The sequence below is a fragment of the Rhipicephalus microplus genome, chromosome 1 (genome assembly GCF_043290135.1).
Source record: "Rhipicephalus microplus isolate Deutch F79 chromosome 1, USDA_Rmic, whole genome shotgun sequence".
Taxonomy (NCBI): Eukaryota; Metazoa; Arthropoda; class Arachnida; order Ixodida; family Ixodidae; genus Rhipicephalus; species Rhipicephalus microplus.
In genome coordinates, this window is record NC_134700.1 from 113,234,509 (window position 1) to 113,252,110 (window position 17,602).

At 50.1% G+C, this 17,602-nt stretch overlaps 2 non-coding genes and 2 pseudogenes across 2 annotated transcripts; all 4 read left to right on the top strand.

The window, feature by feature from the left end:
• The first annotated feature begins 2,555 nt into the window (after positions 1–2,555).
• Positions 2,556–2,692, top strand: LOC119168804 (U1 spliceosomal RNA; annotated as a pseudogene).
• An 8,710-nt stretch (positions 2,693–11,402) lies between these two features.
• Positions 11,403–11,539, top strand: LOC119168798 (U1 spliceosomal RNA; annotated as a pseudogene).
• Positions 11,540–14,142: 2,603 nt separating this feature from the next.
• LOC142771616 (U1 spliceosomal RNA) lies at positions 14,143–14,306 on the top strand. The gene has a single exon (XR_012886022.1). It is a non-coding gene; the product is annotated as a U1 spliceosomal RNA (small nuclear RNA).
• A 2,753-nt stretch (positions 14,307–17,059) lies between these two features.
• On the top strand, positions 17,060–17,223 carry LOC142771472 (U1 spliceosomal RNA). The gene has a single exon (XR_012885940.1). It is a non-coding gene; the product is annotated as a U1 spliceosomal RNA (small nuclear RNA).
• Positions 17,224–17,602: the final 379 nt, after the last annotated feature.

Sequence of the window (17,602 nt, forward strand, 5' to 3'; positions counted from 1 at the left end):
CGTTGTTAAATGTAGACTACAAGATCGTGGCGTCAATCTTGAACAGCCGACTAAAGATCTTTCTGCCGGATATTATTGCTCCACACCAGGCTTGCGCAGTCCCGGGCAGATCAATGTTTACCAACCTGACCACGACAAGGGACGTGTTCCAGTACGCTTCAGAGAAAAGAGTCACTGGAGCCTTTTTTTCACTTGATCAGGCCAAGGCTTTCGATAGGGTCAGGCACGCCTACCTGTTCCAAACCCTGCGAGAGTTTGGCCTACCGGCAAACTTTGTACAAGTGATAAGGCTCCTGTACTCAGACCTCAGGTGCCATGTAGTAGTTAATCGCTCCACGACGGACACCTTTCAGTACACGAGAGGGATCAGGCAGGGGTGCCCGCTAGGCCCCACCCTCTTTGTACTCGCGATAGAGCCGCTACTTACATCCCTGGCAAGCGACGCGCACATCCGGGGCCTTCCTCTCACAGGAACTGCGGACCTGAAAGTCCTCGCATACGCTGACGATATCTCCCTTTTTGTGCGAGATCCAAGCAGTCTCGAGCGCTTTCACCAGGTATTCGCGTCGTACGCCCTAGCATCCGGTGCACAGCTAAATGAGAGGAAGTGTAAAGCCCTCCTATTCGGCCATTTCCCGGCGCACGTGATCGGCAACTTCGAGGTGGTCACCGCTGTTAAGGTCCTCGGTATATACTTTTCCCGCGAGGGAGTTGCGGCCTCTACGTGGTCCCGAGTCGTGGACAGGGCTGCACAAGTGTCAGAGAGCGCTAGCCTACAAGGCCTGACGCTATGCGAGAAAGCAGTAGCCGTCAAAACAAGCATTTGCGCCCTAGCCTCGCATGCGAGCCGAGTAGCAGTGATGCCCACAAGAACAGCAAGCCAGTTAACCAAACTCATTAACGCATACCTCTGGGATGGGAAACCGCCACCATTGAAGCAAAACTTGCTACAACTGGCAGTGTCAGAAGGGGGCCTCGGCCTACCACATGTGTTGACAACGAGCAGAGTCCTGGCCCTGAAAACCGCCCGCATGCTCGCGCGCGCGAGCGATTACGTAGGGCGCAACCTACTCCTCTACTGGAGTGGAGTGAAGCACGACTGGCTGGATGCAGGCCACCACATTGGGCCCTTTGCTGAGGCACCTGCGCCCTTCTATAAAACGGCGTCGGCTACCTGGCGCATGTTGAGGCAAGAAGTGCCCGAAGGCGATGTGGATGAGGACCAGCCAGCGCGCATCGTTGAAGCCATCACGCGGAAGCAGCTGAGCGACACTGAACAAAAACGAGCCGAGCGCGCGAAGCGCGAATTACTCTCGCTCCGTTGCGGCACCCCCCGTGAAGCACAGGATTTCCTCCTGAAAAAGGCCTGGGCCGTCCTCCCCACCAGACAACGCCTGCATAAATTTGGAATAGTCCCGGATGCACGTTGTCCGAACTGTCACGCAGTTGAATCGCAGGATCACGCGTTGTTCCAATGCGTGGCGGTGAAACCCGTGTGGCGGATGGTAGCCCGCTCCTTTGGTATCCGCCCACCTCCTTACCACAAGCGCAACAAAGGTGCCTTCGGCCAACTTGTGCTGATCTTCACGATGTTAGCTATTTGGCAAAGGAGATCGCTAGCGGAGGCGCGTAGAAAACCTGTCCGGAGCGCGTTTCCGGTAGTCTCGCGTATCCGGCGGTTGCTATGGGCCCACCTATCCGGCGAACTTGAGGCCAGAGGCGAGGAAAACTTCCTTCGTCGCTGGCATACCAGATTCTTTTTTCTGAGGAATGGCAAGCTAGCCGCCCCAATCACTACCTGGTGACACCCCTCCCGCTGTCTAGCACATGCGGAAGGGGACTTGTATATACATATATATATATATATATATATATATATATATATATATATATGTGTGTATGTATATGTATATATGTATGTGTATGTATTTGTGTATATATATGTATATATATATATGTATATATAAATATATGTATGTGTATGTATATGTGTATGTATGTATATGTATATCTGTATATCTGTATCACCTGTTTCATTTCATCACCCCATTGTCGTTGTTATTTGTAATCGATTCGGGCAAAGTATGCTGGTCGACACTTGAGTTAAGTTTTGTATAGCGCCTTCTTCATTGATTGGCGCCTTCAGTCAGTTTTTTTACGCGCAGATTGTTGCTGATGCCTTATTTGGGGGGAGACACGCCCCCCCCCCCATTCCCTTGTAACCCCCCCCCCCCCAGCCTCAAGGCCTCTTTTATACCTCCGGGCATGCACTTACTGTGTACGAAAGCAGCATTGTTTCAGGCGACAAAAAAGAAATAATACCTACAGTTGTACAGCGCTAAGTCGCTACTTGTTCCCACCGCGTGATGAGAAGACCTACCGCCGCGCATGATTAAGCCTGCTGGAGCACCACGCGCTGTACAGTAAATAGAGGGGTACACCCCCCCACATACATTGTACCTCGGTAGTGGTGCTTTTCTGATTGTACATGCACCCTTTGTAGTCGTGAAGCTCGATGTTTTTGTCATGTACTTTATCCTTGGTTGGAAGTCAATAAACTTCTCTTTGATGCCCCCAGGGAGAGGCGCGGGCATTGCACTGCGCTCGTGCTGACCCCTGCCACTACCCCAAACTGGGGCAGATGGGGCATGCAATTTTTGGTAGTGGGGGACTGCGTTCGCGCTCTCCCCCTATTTTACAATCCAAAGGAAGATCTATACACCCGCTGAAACACTTGCGCGGCGGAGGAGAGTGCAAGCTATTGAGATCCGGGTTCTCCGATATAGCTTCCGATGTGTCGTTTTCTTGTGTTAAGTGAGAGTTGCTCAGAGCCCTTAAAATATACTTGCCCAAGGCTGCATCTGGAGAGAAAATTGCAATATTTGAAGTTTTTGCGCTATCTCTATTCGTATTATGTCTTCACATTGTGGGTGAAGAAGATGAAGAAATATGCCTGAGGTAGGTAAGGGACTTTATTGATCCTTGGAAGAATGATTTGAGGGCAGGTGTGGCAGGGAAAGTGGAAGCAGGATGACAACGGGCCTTCGGGCCACTCTAGATGGCCGCACATTGCTGTGCTTCAGCGACCCTTCTGGCCCAGCTCACTATCCCGAACTTTATTTCCGGTTGCGAGCTGCGAAGAGTGCCTACCATTGATCTTGGTGGGCGGAAAATTAGGTAAAATAATATAAAATCGAGATAGCTGACGATTCCATCCCTGGCACCTAAAAGCGAAGGCAGGTAGCTGGAGCCTCGTTCCGAGTGCTCGGGCTTTGGTGTCAGCAGCCGTGTTCGGACGAGACCACCCAAACCTAAGCGGCCAGATAGATAGATACCCTTAAAATCACCAAAGTTCGCAAAGAAATGCTGCAAATTTAATACAAAGTACCTATAATGCTGTCTTGGTTGTCCTTGACTTAGACTTTTTTTTTTTCTTTTTAATATTTATAACACACAAAAAAGCTCAATTTTAACAGCTTTCTCGAATCGCTGCATCAACTCGAAGAATCGCTATCTCGAATCGCTATCTTTCAACTGCAGGCACCCCGAGTGTGCTGTGACGTCCAAATTTTCTCTTCACATGCTTACAAGATATCGTGACGTCAGCAGCAATGCCCGCTCCACACTTCGAGACAGGGGCGGTGCTGAAAGAACCCTAGCTTGTGGGCACTAGCGGTTGATACGGCCCCAGGATGTAATCACTTGCTCACCCCCCCCCCCCCCCCTCCTATCCTATTGAAGAAATCCTGGCGGCTCATCTATGGGTTGGCGACACACAAGCGCCCTCTTTGAATGTTTTGGTGACGCACAAGCGCGCCTATTTCAGAAATTTTGTTACCTGACGTTTCAATAGCCAGGCCGCCACTTCAAGTCGCTAGTATTGGTACTGTAGTGGCCTAACATCAATCAAGTGTTGAGTGTTGATCGCAGCATACGGAAATGAATTTTAATATCAAAATAACATACCTTGTCAGTAGACGTCCGTGCTTTAGGTGTTTTAGAATGTTTCAGTTTGGAACCTCCTATAATGTTTGCTTTTCTTATTTTGTAGCTGTCTAACACTACCCGCAATTTATTTTCGAGTGTGTTCAATGTTTTCAAGCGATTTCACTGTCGTTTCTAAAATTTTAGCTCGTATGATATCTACCATCAATCCATACAACAACAATTTCTCTTTCCACCACCAAGATTCTCAACCTAAGCAAAGACTGCGATGCAATAATTCCCGCTAACGCAACACTTGTACCTTGGACCGCGCGTTTCGGTCTAATGAGATGGGAAATAAATAGTAGTCGTGGCCATTTGAGGATTCCCGCTGTCACCCTGTTTGAGGAGATCCACAACAATAGACGCTGAAAAGTTTTCATGAGAGGGTTCAACAATGAAGAGAGCTTGCTTGCTGCTGCTTCAGCGTTCAGCGCCTCAGTTCGTCACTTCGATTTATGCACATTTACTAGATAATTGCATGGGCTGCTGCGAATCGAAATTGAGACTTGCAGAAGACCTCCTTTGCCCAGTTCAAACCAATGCGTTCGAAAACGATGTGAGAATATGAAAGCGCACAGTGTCTTCAAAACTGCCTGAGCTTTCACATGACAGTTTTTCTATACACAGCTTAGTCTTTAAAATTAAATTGTATTGGCTTTCGCCCATGATGTTTTTTTTTTCCCAAGACAAAGGTACCATAAGCCATAAGCACGAGAGGACGGGTGCGTTTTAACTCGCTACTTGCTTTCAATAAAAAAATACCTTCGAATTACAAAAAAAAATGGGTCTATTAAAATGTGCGAATATGCAAAACATCCCTTCCCGAAGCGCAGAAAAAAAAACAATTAGTAGATCGCACGTATCTTCTTCGCAGTCGATGTTATGCGAAACCTTCACATGGAAAGTGACTGTGCTGTAATTTCTTTATTGACTGGAACGTCATGATGTGGAGCTGAAAATGCATGCACAAGTGCATGAACATGAATAGCCTTGGATGAAACGTGCGCCCTCCGTTAATTGACAGCAGCGCTAGCGCCTCTAGCGGCGTAAAGATGATTCATGCTTGTTGCGCTAAAACTGCTATTATATTTGATCAAACTTGAGCTTTTTTTTGTCATCAATCAGAGCTAGGTTCAATTTTATTTAACAGGTCGACGCATATTAGTGGGCCATTAGTGCTTCTTCAAATGGCTCCTTAAAATATACAAGAAGCAAACAGTAATCTTCGACCGTCGTCTGCACCTCACCAGAATGACACAAGACGTCACGATGGGTGCTGACCGAGTGCGACCCGTTGTCTGGCATACTTACCTGGTGTCGGGGTGGCCGTGGTCAAGATGGCGGTGTGATCAACGAGGAGGTGTCTCCAGCCCTGGTTCCAGCTGCTTCGTTCGGCATCGAGTCCTGCCGGCTTCGCCGCCTCGTGCGAGCGACTGCCACCTCTGGGTCTCGGGCCTTCCAGCCCGGAGCCCCCCACCCCTATGCCAGGAGGAGCACGGATGCCGGTCCACGCTACCTTCCCGGAGCCTGCCTGCAACCCACCTGACTCCTCCTGATCCCGAGCGGCGTCTCCCCAGGCTTAGCCGCAGATTTACCAGAGTGCAGCTCGACTGCACGCTACTAGTTTTCTACAAGTCACGCCCCCTTCTGCTGGCGACAGCCCCTCCAGAATGGCGGTTACTACCGACCTACCAGTGCGGGAGAACTGCTTCCTCTTCACAGCGCCGGATGGCGACGTATCCCTTGATGATCTTATAGACGCTATAGAATTAGAAGCTGGTGATGATAGTGTTTTTGTTATGCAGCATATGGGCGGGGCCAAGTTTCTCGTCTGCACACGTAACGCCAGTCAGGCAACAAAGTTAATGGTGGCGGAAGGTTTCAAGGTTAATGGAGTAAGTGTACCGGTTGAGGCCGTCGGGCCGCCGGTCACGTACGTCAACGTCTACCGATACCCCGCCTACCTGTCTGACGAGATACTTGGCAACGCCCTAGCACAGTACGGTAGGGTGCGGGGCATCTCGTTTGCTACTGTGGCTACCCGCCAAAATAAGTTGAACGGCGTCAGAGTCGTAAAAATCGAAATGAGTAAGCCGGTGCCCAACTTTGCGACCATTGCGGGGCACCGGGTCATGTTCGAATATAGAGGCATGAGGCGGGTGTGCGCGCGATGTAGTGAGGTGGGCCACATGGCGACCGCATGCTCCGCACCATACTGCATACGATGCGGAATTTTCGGTCATGAAACTGAGGGCTGTTCAGCCGAATTTAAGCGTTGCGGGGGTCACCACGGAACAAAAGAATGTTTTAGGAGGCGCTCTTATGCGTCAGCCGCTCGCGGTTTCCCCTCGGTATCGGACCTCGCGTCGAACTCGGTCCAGCCGAGTGGCTCCCCGTCGCAGAAGCCAGGCAAACCCCCCTCTCGCTTACAAGTGCTCGTACCCAGGACCGCGGCCCGCGCCCCCCCAAGGCCTCCCTCCCCCCAAGGCCGCGAAACGGATGCCAGCTTGCTCACAGGAAGCACTGCGGCGGATTCATCCGCCAACGAGGAAGACAAGCCCGAGAAGATTGACGATGCCACCACCATGTCATCGGAAACGGAATCGAGCGACCTCGAAACCGTCTCGGCCCAATCGTCCCCGTCTATGCCATTCGTCCCCCCGTCAGTCCAAGACGATGGCCACAACTTCCCGGTGCTTGCCGAAACTTTCAAGCGACGTGAGGCCTTCCCAACCCCCTCCCAAACACCCGTTAACGTGTTGGCCCCAGTGTGCGCCCAGGACTTGGACGAAGCTACCAATGACCCCGCCAAGGACGAATTGCCCATCGTGAGCCGCGGGTATTACTCGCTCCCTGACGACCAAGACCGCGCTCAAATAAACCAGCCTCTCTCCTTTGAGCGGGTGTCAGGCCGTGAGCAGAGAGCTCGTTCGCGCTCGCTCCGGCGCCAGGGAGAGGAGAACAGGAAAGGAACGAGAGGGAGAGCCACAAGCAGAGAGGCGCGACAATGCCGAATTGGGTCAGAAGCGACGGCGAGCGACAGCGATGCCCCACCGAAGGCGAGGACGCAGAAGCTCGGCCAATGCGCCGCAGGCAAAGGGGAACCGCCCCCTAAAGCCAGCGAGCAGATCTGATAACACCTTCGCTTCGTTACAGACAGCAGTGCCCGTGCGCGCCGGCGCCGCCGTTTACCCTTTCCTGTTTCACTCCCCTATGCGCTGCCTCCCCTTGCCTCCATCCCTCCCTTCCACACCCTCACGTACCCCCCTCGTTTCCACTCCACCATAGTGCGACTGATGGCTGACCGAATCCGTTTCGCCACTTGGAATGTTCGCGGTTTCCGCGACACGACGAAACAAACCGCGGTCGTTTCCTTTGCGAAAGCCCGCAGCATCGACTTGTTGTTCGTCCAGGAGACGAATTTCCGATCCCCCCTCGACGTCGCTCGCTTCCGCAGCCTCTGTCACGTCGAAGCCTTCTTCTCACTGACGAGGACCAGGTCATGCGGGGTTGGGGTTGTGTTCGTCACCGGGAGGTTTAGGCAAAAAGCCCATTGCGTGTTTGGCGCTGACGGCCGCACATTAATGCTTGACATCTTCATCGATGGGCAGAAAGTTCGGTTTGTGAACGTGTACGCGCCAGTAACTAGATCGGAGACGAACCCCTTTTTCAGGGAGCTTGGCGAGTACCTGCTGACCCCCCTCCCGCACGTAATCCTTGGAGACTTTAACTGTGTGGTCGACACTGCGAGGGATATCCGGGGACCAAGTTGCGGAGGCTCAGCCTACCGTGCAAAAGAACTGATCAAAGTTGTCGAACGCCTCCGACTTTCAGACGCATGGGTCCGCCTCCACGACGACGATTTCGGCCCCACCCGCGTGTCGAGGGTCACCGCTAGCCGGCTAGACCGCGCGTACTTACCGGAGCTCCTACTTCCATCCCTAACAGCGTGCGAGGTGGTCCCGTTGCCACCCCCTCTGGCCGCTTTGTCTGATCACGCGCCACTGCTAACAACCCTCCGTGCAAAGCCTGGCCCCAAACCAGCCGACGCATCGTGGCGCCTGGATTCTGCACTACTAAAGGATCCGGTGTCTGTACCACAGATCGAGACTCTCATAGAGGGCTCGATTAGAGCATCCCCCCGCGTAACACCGACTACCTGGGACGACCTCAAGGAGGCCTGGAAGGTCCTCCTCCAAGACGAAGGCCGTAAAAGGAAAAAGCGCTTGACGTCGCAGATGAACGAGTTACTGCGCAGAATGCGTATCATTCAGAGTGCTGACACCCTCACCTCCTGTACACGAGATTACCTAGCCTCGCTCAAGGTGCAGTACGAACGGCTTCTTCGGGCAGCTACTGGCGAAAAGCGCGCGACTTGGGCCACCTCGAGCGAGCGGCCAGAGGTAGTCTCGCGAGAAGTAAGGGGAAACGGCTCTGTGCGTATTGCAGAGGTAAAGCGCCCAGATGGTACCCTAGCGACAGACCCGGTCGAGATCGAGGCGACTTTCTTGCACCACTTCGAGACAGCCTTTCACGAGCCGGACGCCACAATGATCGCCTCGGAGCCCGCGTCCCTGTCGGAGCTGTGTAAATTCCTTAAACGTCTGGAAGAGGATGAATGCCTGACTATGTGCGGCGCAGCGACGTTATCAGAATTGAGGGCCGCTATCCAGTCAATGCCACCAAACTCGGCTCCCGGTGCGGACGGCCTCACAGCGGGCTTCTACGCCACCTTTTTCGAGAGCCTATGTGAACCGCTCCTAGCCATAGTCAACACGGTCCTAGAGGGACACGCGAAACCTGCCTCCTTCGGCATGGGGCGCGTAGTCCTCATTCTTAAAGAAGGTGCACCGCCGAACGACCCTGCCTCTTGGCGCCCGATCACGTTGTTAAATGTAGACTACAAGATCGTGGCGTCAATCTTGAACAGCCGACTAAAGATCTTTCTGCCGGATATTATTGCTCCACACCAGGCTTGCGCAGTCCCGGGCAGATCAATGTTTACCAACCTGACCACGACAAGGGACGTGTTCCAGTACGCTTCAGAGAAAAGAGTCACTGGAGCCTTTTTTTCACTTGATCAGGCCAAGGCTTTCGATAGGGTCAGGCACGCCTACCTGTTCCAAACCCTGCGAGAGTTTGGCCTACCGGCAAACTTTGTACAAGTGATAAGGCTCCTGTACTCAGACCTCAGGTGCCATGTAGTAGTTAATCGCTCCACGACGGACACCTTTCAGTACACGAGAGGGATCAGGCAGGGGTGCCCGCTAGGCCCCACCCTCTTTGTACTCGCGATAGAGCCGCTACTTACATCCCTGGCAAGCGACGCGCACATCCGGGGCCTTCCTCTCACAGGAACTGCGGACCTGAAAGTCCTCGCATACGCTGACGATATCTCCTTTTTGTGCGAGATCCAAGCAGTCTCGAGCGCTTTCACCAGGTATTCGCGTCATACGCCCTAGCATCCGGTGCACAGCTAAATGAGAGGAAGTGTAAAGCCCTCCTATTCGGCCATTTCCCGGCGCACGTGATCGGCAACTTCGAGGTGGTCACCGCTGTTAAGGTCCTCGGTATATACTTTTCCCGCGAGGGAGTTGCGGCCTCTACGTGGTCCCGAGTCGTGGACAGGGCTGCACAAGTGTCAGAGAGCGCTAGCCTACAAGGCCTGACGCTATGCGAGAAAGCAGTAGCCGTCAAAACAAGCATTTGCGCCCTAGCCTCGCATGCGAGCCGAGTAGCAGTGATACCCACAAGAACAGCAAGCCAGTTAACCAAACTCATTAACGCATACCTCTGGGATGGGAAACCGCCACCATTGAAGCAAAACTTGCTACAACTGGCAGTGTCAGAAGGGGGCCTCGGCCTACCACATGTGTTGACAACGAGCAGAGTCCTGGCCCTGAAAACCGCCCGCATGCTCGCGCGCGCGAGCGATTACGTAGGGCGCAACCTACTCCTCTACTGGAGTGGAGTGAAGCACGACTGGCTGGATGCTGGCCACCACATTGGGCCCTTTGCTGAGGCACCTGCGCCCTTCTATAAAACGGCGTCGGCTACCTGGCGCATGTTGAGGCAAGAAGTGCCCGAAGGCGATGTGGATGAGGACCAGCCAGCGCGCATCGTTGAAGCCATCACGCGGAAGCAGCTGAGCGACACTGAACAAAAACGAGCCGAGCGCGCGAAGCGCGAATTACTCTCGCTCCGTTGCGGCACCCCCCGTGAAGCACAGGATTTCCTCCTGAAAAAGGCCTGGGCCGTCCTCCCCACCAGACAACGCCTGCATAAATTTGGAATAGTCCCGGATGCACGTTGTCCGAACTGTCACGCAGTTGAATCGCAGGATCACGCGTTGTTCCAATGCGTGGCGGTGAAACCCGTGTGGCGGATGGTAGCCCGCTCTTTTGGTATCCGCCCACCTCCTTACCACAAGCGCAACAAAGGTGCCTTCGGCCAACTTGTGCTGATCTTCACGATGTTAGCTATTTGGCAAAGGAGATCGCTAGCGGAGGCGCGTAGAAAACCTGTCCGGAGCGCGTTTCCGGTAGTCTCGCGTATCCGGCGGTTGCTATGGGCCCACCTATCCGGCGAACTTGAGGCCAGAGGCGAGGAAAACTTCCTTCGTCGCTGGCATACCAGATTCTTTTTTCTGAGGAATGGCAAGCTAGCCGCCCCAATCACTACCTGGTGACACCCCTCCCGCTGTCCAGCACATGCGGAAGGGGACTTGTATATACATATATATATATGTATATGTGTGTGTGTATGTATATGTATATATGTATGTGTATGTATTTGTGTATATATATGTATATATATATATGTATATATAAATATATGTATGTGTATGTATATGTGTATGTATGTATATGTATATCTGTATATCTGTATCACCTGTTTCATTTCATCACCCCATTGTCGTTGTTATTTGTAATCGATTCGGGCAAAGTATGCTGGTCGACACTTGAGTTAAGTTTTGTATAGCGCCTTCTTCATTGATTGGCGCCTTCAGTCAGTTTTTTTACGCGCAGATTGTTGCTGATGCCTTATTTGGGGGGAGACACGCCCCCCCCCATTCCCTTGTAACCCCCCCCCCCCAGCCTCAAGGCCTCTTTTATACCTCCGGGCATGCACTTTCTGTGTACGAAAGCAGCATTGTTTCAGGCGACAAAAAAGAAATAATACCTACAGTTGTACAGCGCTAAGTCGCTACTTGTTCCCACCGCGTGTTGAGAAGACCTACCGCCGCGCATGATTAAGCCTGCTGGAGCACCACGCGCTGTACAGTAAATAGAGGGGTACACCCCCCCACATACATTGTACCTCGGTAGTGGTGCTTTTCTGATTGTACATGCACCCTTTGTAGTCGTGAAGCTCGATGTTTTTGTCATGTACTTTATCCTTGGTTGGAAGTCAATAAACTTCTCTTTGATGCCCCCAGGGAGAGGCGCGGGCATTGCACTGCGCTCGTGCTGACCCCTGCCACTACCCCAAACTGGGGCAGATGGGGCATGCAATTTTTGGTAGTGGGGGACTGCGTTCGCGCTCTCCCCCTATTTTACAATCCAAAGGAAGATCTATACACCCGCTGAAACACTTGCGCGGTGGAGGAGAGTGCAAGCTATTGAGATCCAGGTTCTCCGATATGGCTTCCGATGTGTCGTTTTCTTGTGTTAAGTGAGAGTTGCTCAGAGCCCTTAAAATATACCTGCCCAAGGCTGCATCTGGAGAGAAAATTGGAATATTTGAAGTTTTTGCGCTATCTCTATTCGTATTATGTCTTCACATTGTGGGTGAAGAAGATGAAGAAATATGCCTGAGGTAGGTACGGGACTTTATTGATCCTTGGAAGAATGATTTGAGGGCAGGTGTGGCAGGGAAAGTGGAAGCAGGATGACAACGGGCCTTCGGGCCACTCTAGATGGCCGCACATTGCTGTGCTTCAGCGACCCTTCTGGCCCAGCTCACTATCCCGAACTTTCTTTCCGGTTGCGAGCTGCGAAGAGTGCCTACCATTGATCTTGGTGGGCGGAAAATTAGGTAAAATAATATAAAATCGAGATAGCTGACGATTCCATCCCTGGCACCTAAAAGCGAAGGCAGGTAGCTGGAGCCTCGTTCCGAGTGCTCGGGCTTTGGTGTCAGCAGCCGTGTTCGGACGAGACCACCCAAACCTAAGCGGCCAGATAGATAGATACCCTTAAAATCACCAAAGTTCGCAAAGAAATGCTGCAAATTTAATACAAAGTACCTATAATGCTGTCTTGGTTGTCCTTGACTTAGACTTTTTTTTTTCTTTTTAATATTTATAACACACAAAAAAGCTCAATTTTACAAGCTTTCTCGAATCGCTGCATCAACTCGAAGAATCGCTATCTCGAATCGCTATCTTTCAACTGCAGGCACCCCGAGTGTGCTGTGACGTCCAAATTTTCTCTTCACATGCTTACAAGATATCGTGACGTCAGCAGCAATGCCCGCTCCACACTTCGAGACAGGGGCGGTGCTGAAAGGACCCTAGCTTGTGGGCACTAGCGGTTGATACGGCCCCAGGATGTAATCACTTGCTCACCCCCCCCCCCCCCCCTCCTATCCTATTGAAGAAATCCTGGCGGCTCATCTATGGGTTGGCGACACACAAGCGCCCTCTTTGAATGTTTTGGTGACGCACAAGCGCGCCTATTTCAGAAATTTTGTTACCTGACGTTTCAATAGCCAGGCCGCCACTTCAACTCGCTAGTATTGGTACTGTAGTGGCCTAACATCAATAAAGTGTTGAGTGTTGATCGCAGCATACGGAAATGAATTTTAATATCAAAATAACATACCTTGTCAGTAGACGTCCGTGCTTTAGGTGTTTTAGAATGTTTCAGTTTGGAACCTCCTATAATGTTTGCTTTTCTTATTTTGTAGCTGTCTAACACTACCCGCAATTTATTTTCGAGTGTGTTCAATGTTTTCAAGCGATTTCACTGTCATTTCTAAAATTTTTAGCTCGTATGATATCTACCATCAATCCATACAACAACAATTTATCATTCCACCACCAAGATTCTCAACCTAAGCAAAGACTGCGATGCAATAATTCCCGCTAACGCAACACTTGTACCTTGGACCGCGCGTTTCGGTCTAATGAGATGGGAAATAAATAGTAGTCGTGGCCATTTGAGGATTCCCGCTGTCACCCTGTTTGAGGAGATCCACAACAATAGACGCTGAAAAGTTTTCTTGAGAGGGTTCAACAATGAAGAGAGCTTGCTTGCTGCTGCTGCTGCTTTCAGCGCCTCAGTTCGTCACTTCGATTTATGCACATTTACTAGATAATTGCATGGGCTGCTGCGAATCGAAATTGAGACTTGCAGAAGACCTCCTTTGCCCAGTTCAAACCAATGCGTTCGAAAACGATGTGAGAATATGAAAGCGCACAGTGTCTTCAAAACTGCCTTAGCTTTCACATGACAGTTTTTCTATACACAGCTTAGTCTTTAAAATTAAATTGTATTGGCTTTCGCCCATGATGTTTTTTTTTTCCCAAGACAAAGGTACCATAAGCCATAAGCACGAGAGGACGGGTGCGTTTTAACTCGCTACTTGCTTTCCATAAAAAAATACCTTCGAATTACAAAAAAAAAATGGGTCTATTAAAATGTACGAATATGCAAAACATCCCTTCCCGAAGCGCAGAAAAAAAAACAATTAGTAGATCGCACGTATCTTCTTCGCAGTCGATGTTATGCGAAACCTTCACATGGAAAGTGACTGTGCTGTAATTTCTTTATTGACTGGAACGTCATGATGTGGAGCTGAAAATGCATGCACAAGTGCATGAACATGAATATATAGCCTTGGATGAAACGTGCGCCCTCCGTTAATTGACAGCAGCGCTAGCGCCTCTAGCGGCGTAAAGATGATTCATGCTTGTTGCGCTAAAACTGCTATTATATTTGATCAAACTTGAGCTTTTTTTTGTCATCAATCAGAGCTAGGTTCAATTTTATTTAACAGGTCGACGCATATTAGTGGGCCATTAGTGCTTCTTCAAATGGCTCCTTAAAATATACAAGAAGCAAACAGTAATCTTCGACCGTCGTCTGCACCTCACCAGAATGACACAAGACGTCACGATGGGTGCTGACCGAGTGCGACCCGTTGTCTGGCATACTTACCTGGTGTCGGGGTGACCGTGGTCAAGATGGCGGTGCCCCCAGGGAGAGGCGCGGGCATTGCACTGCGCTCGTGCTGACCCCTGCCACTACCCCAAACTGGGGCAGATGGGGCATGCAATTTTTGGTAGTGGGGGACTGCGTTCGCGCTCTCCCCCTATTTTACAATCCAAAGGAAGATCTATACACCCGCTGAAACACTTGCGCGGCGGAGGAGAGTGCAAGCTATTGAGATCCGGGTTCTCCGATATAGCTTCCGATGTGTCGTTTTCTTGTGTTAAGTGAGAGTTGCTCAGAGCCCTTAAAATATACTTGCCCAAGGCTGCATCTGGAGAGAAAATTGCAATATTTGAAGTTTTTGCGCTATTACTATTAGTATTATGTCTTCACATTGTGGGTGAAGAAGATGAAGAAATATGCCTGAGGTAGGTAAGGGACTTTATTGATCCTTGGAAGAATGATTTGAGGGCAGGTGTGGCAGGGAAAGTGGAAGCAGGATGACAACGGGCCTTCGGGCCACTCTAGATGGCCGCACATTGCTGTGCTTCAGCGACCCTTCTGGCCCAGCTCACTATCCCGAACTTTATTTCCGGTTGCGAGCTGCGAAGAGTGCCTACCATTGATCTTGGTGGGCGGAAAATTAGGTAAAATAATATAAAATCGAGATAGCTGACGATTCCATCCCTGGCACCTAAAAGCGAAGGCAGGTAGCTGGAGCCTCGTTCCGAGTGCTCGGGCTTTGGTGTCAGCAGCCGTGTTCGGACGAGACCACCCAAACCTAAGTGGCCAGATAGATAGATACCCTTAAAATCACCAAAGTTCGCAAAGAAATGCTGCAAATTTAATACAAAGTACCTCTAATGCTGTCTTGGTTGTCCTTGACTTAGACTTTTTTTTTCTTTTTAATATTTATAACACACAAAAAAGCTCAATTTTACAAGCTTTCTCGAATCGCTGCATCAACTCGAAGAATCGCTATCCCGAATCGCTATCTTTCAACTGCAGGCACCCCGAGTGTGCTGCGACGTCCAAATTTTCTCTTCACATGCTTACAAGATATCGTGACGTCAGCAGCAATGCCCGCTCCACACTTCGAGACAGGGGCGGTGTTGAAAGGACCCTAGCTTGTGGGCACTAGCGGTTGATACGGCCCCAGGATGTACTAAAGTGCTTATTTGGGCCGGTTGGTACATGGTCAACGAAGTGAAAAAACAGCGCGTAACACAGGACATAGGACAGAGAAGAGACGGACAGCGCCTCGTCCGTCTCTTCTCTGTCCTATGTCCTGTGTTACGCGCTGTTTTTTCACTCCCCAGGATGTAATCACTTGCTCACCCCCCCCCCCCTCCTATCCTATTGAAGAAATCCTGGCGGCTCATCTATGGGTTGGCGACACACAAGCGCCCTCTTTGAATGTTTTGGTGACGCACAAGCGCGCCTATTTCAGAAATTTCGTTACCTGACGTTTCAATAGCCAGGCCGCCACTTCAAGTCGCTAGTATTGGTACTGTAGTGGCCTAACATCAATCAAGTGTTGAGTGTTGATCGCAGCATACGGAAATGAATTTTAATATCAAAATAACATACCTTGTCAGTAGACGTCCGTGCTTTAGGTGTTTTAGAATGTTTCAGTTTGGAACCTCCTATAATGTTTGCTTTTCTTATTTTGTAGCTGTCTAACACTACCCGCAATTTATTTTCGAGTGTGTTCAATGTTTTCAAGCGATTTCACTGTCGTTTCTAAAATTTTAGCTCGTATGATATCTACCATCAATCCATACAACAACAATTTATCATTCCACCACCAAGATTCTCAACCTAAGCAAAGACTGCGATGCAATAATTCCCGCTAACGCAACACTTGTACCTTGGACCGCGCGTTTCGGTCTAATGAGATGGGAAATAAATAGTAGTCGTGGCCATTTGAGGATTCCCGCTGTCACCCTGTTTGAGGAGATCCACAACAATAGACGCTGAAAAGTTTTCATGAGAGGGTTCAACAATGAAGAGAGCTTGCTTGATGCTGCTTCAGCGTTCAGCGCCTCAGTTCGTCACTTCGATTTATGCACATTTACTAGATAATTGCATGGGCTGCTGCGAATCGAAATTGAGACTTGCAGAAGACCTCCTTTGCCCAGTTCAAACCAATGCGTTCGAAAACGATGTGAGAATATGAAAGCGCACAGTGTCTTCAAACTGCCTGAGCTTTCACATGACAGTTTTCTATACACAGCTTAGTCTTTAAAATTAAATTGTATTGGCTTTCGCCCATGATGTTTTTTTTTTTCCCAAGACAAAGGTACCATAAGCCATAAGCACGAGAGGACGGGTGCGTTTTAACTCGCTACTTGCTTTCCATAAAAAAATACCTTCGAATTACAAAAAAAAATGGGTCTATTAAAATGTACGAATATGCAAAACATCCCTTCCCGAAGCGCAGAAAAAAAAACAATTAGTAGATCGCACGTATCTTCGCAGTGGACGTTATGCGAAACCTTCACATGGAAAGTGACTGTGCTGTAATTTCTTTATTGACTGGAACGTCATGATGTGGAGCTGAAAATGTGCATGCACAAGTGCATGAACATGAATAGCCTTGGATGAAACGTGCGCCCTCCGTTAATTGACCGCAGCGCTAGCGCCTCTAGCGGCGTAAAGATGATTCATGCTTGTTGCGCTAAAACTGCTATTATATTTGATCAAACTTGAGCTTTTTTTTTTAATCATCAATCAGAGCTAGGTTCAATTTTATTTAACAGGTCGACGCATATTAGTGGGCCATTAGTGTTTCTTGAAATGGCTCCTTAAAATATACAAGAAGCAAACAGCAATCTTCGACCGTCGTCTGCACCTCACCAGAATGACACAAGACGTCGCGATGGGTGCTGACCGAGTGCGACCCGTTGTCTGGCATACTTACCTGGTGTCGGGGTGACCGTGGTAAAGATGGCGGTGCCCCCAGGGAGAGGCGCGCGCATTGCACTGCGCTCGTGCTGACCCCTGCCACTACCCCAAACTGGGGCAGATGGGGCATGCAATTTTTGGTAGTGGGGGACTGCGTTCGCGCTCTCCCCCTATTTTACAATCCAAAGGAAGATCTATACATCCGCTGAAACACTTGCGCGGTGGAGGAGAGTGCAAGCTATTGAGATCCAGGTTCACCGATATGGCTTCCGATGTGTCGTTTTCTTGTGTTAAGTGAGAGTTGCTCAGAGCCCTTAAAATATACCTGCCCAAGGCTGCATCTGGAGAGAAAATTGGAATATTTGAAGTTATTGCGCTATCTCTATTCGTATTATGTCTTCACATTGTGGGTGAAGAAGATGAAGAAATATGCCTGAGGTAGGTACGGGACTTTATTGATCCTTGGAAGAATCATTTGAGGGCAGGTGTGGCAGGGAAAGTGTAAGCAGGATGACAACGGGCCTTCGGGCCACTCTAGATGGCCGAACATT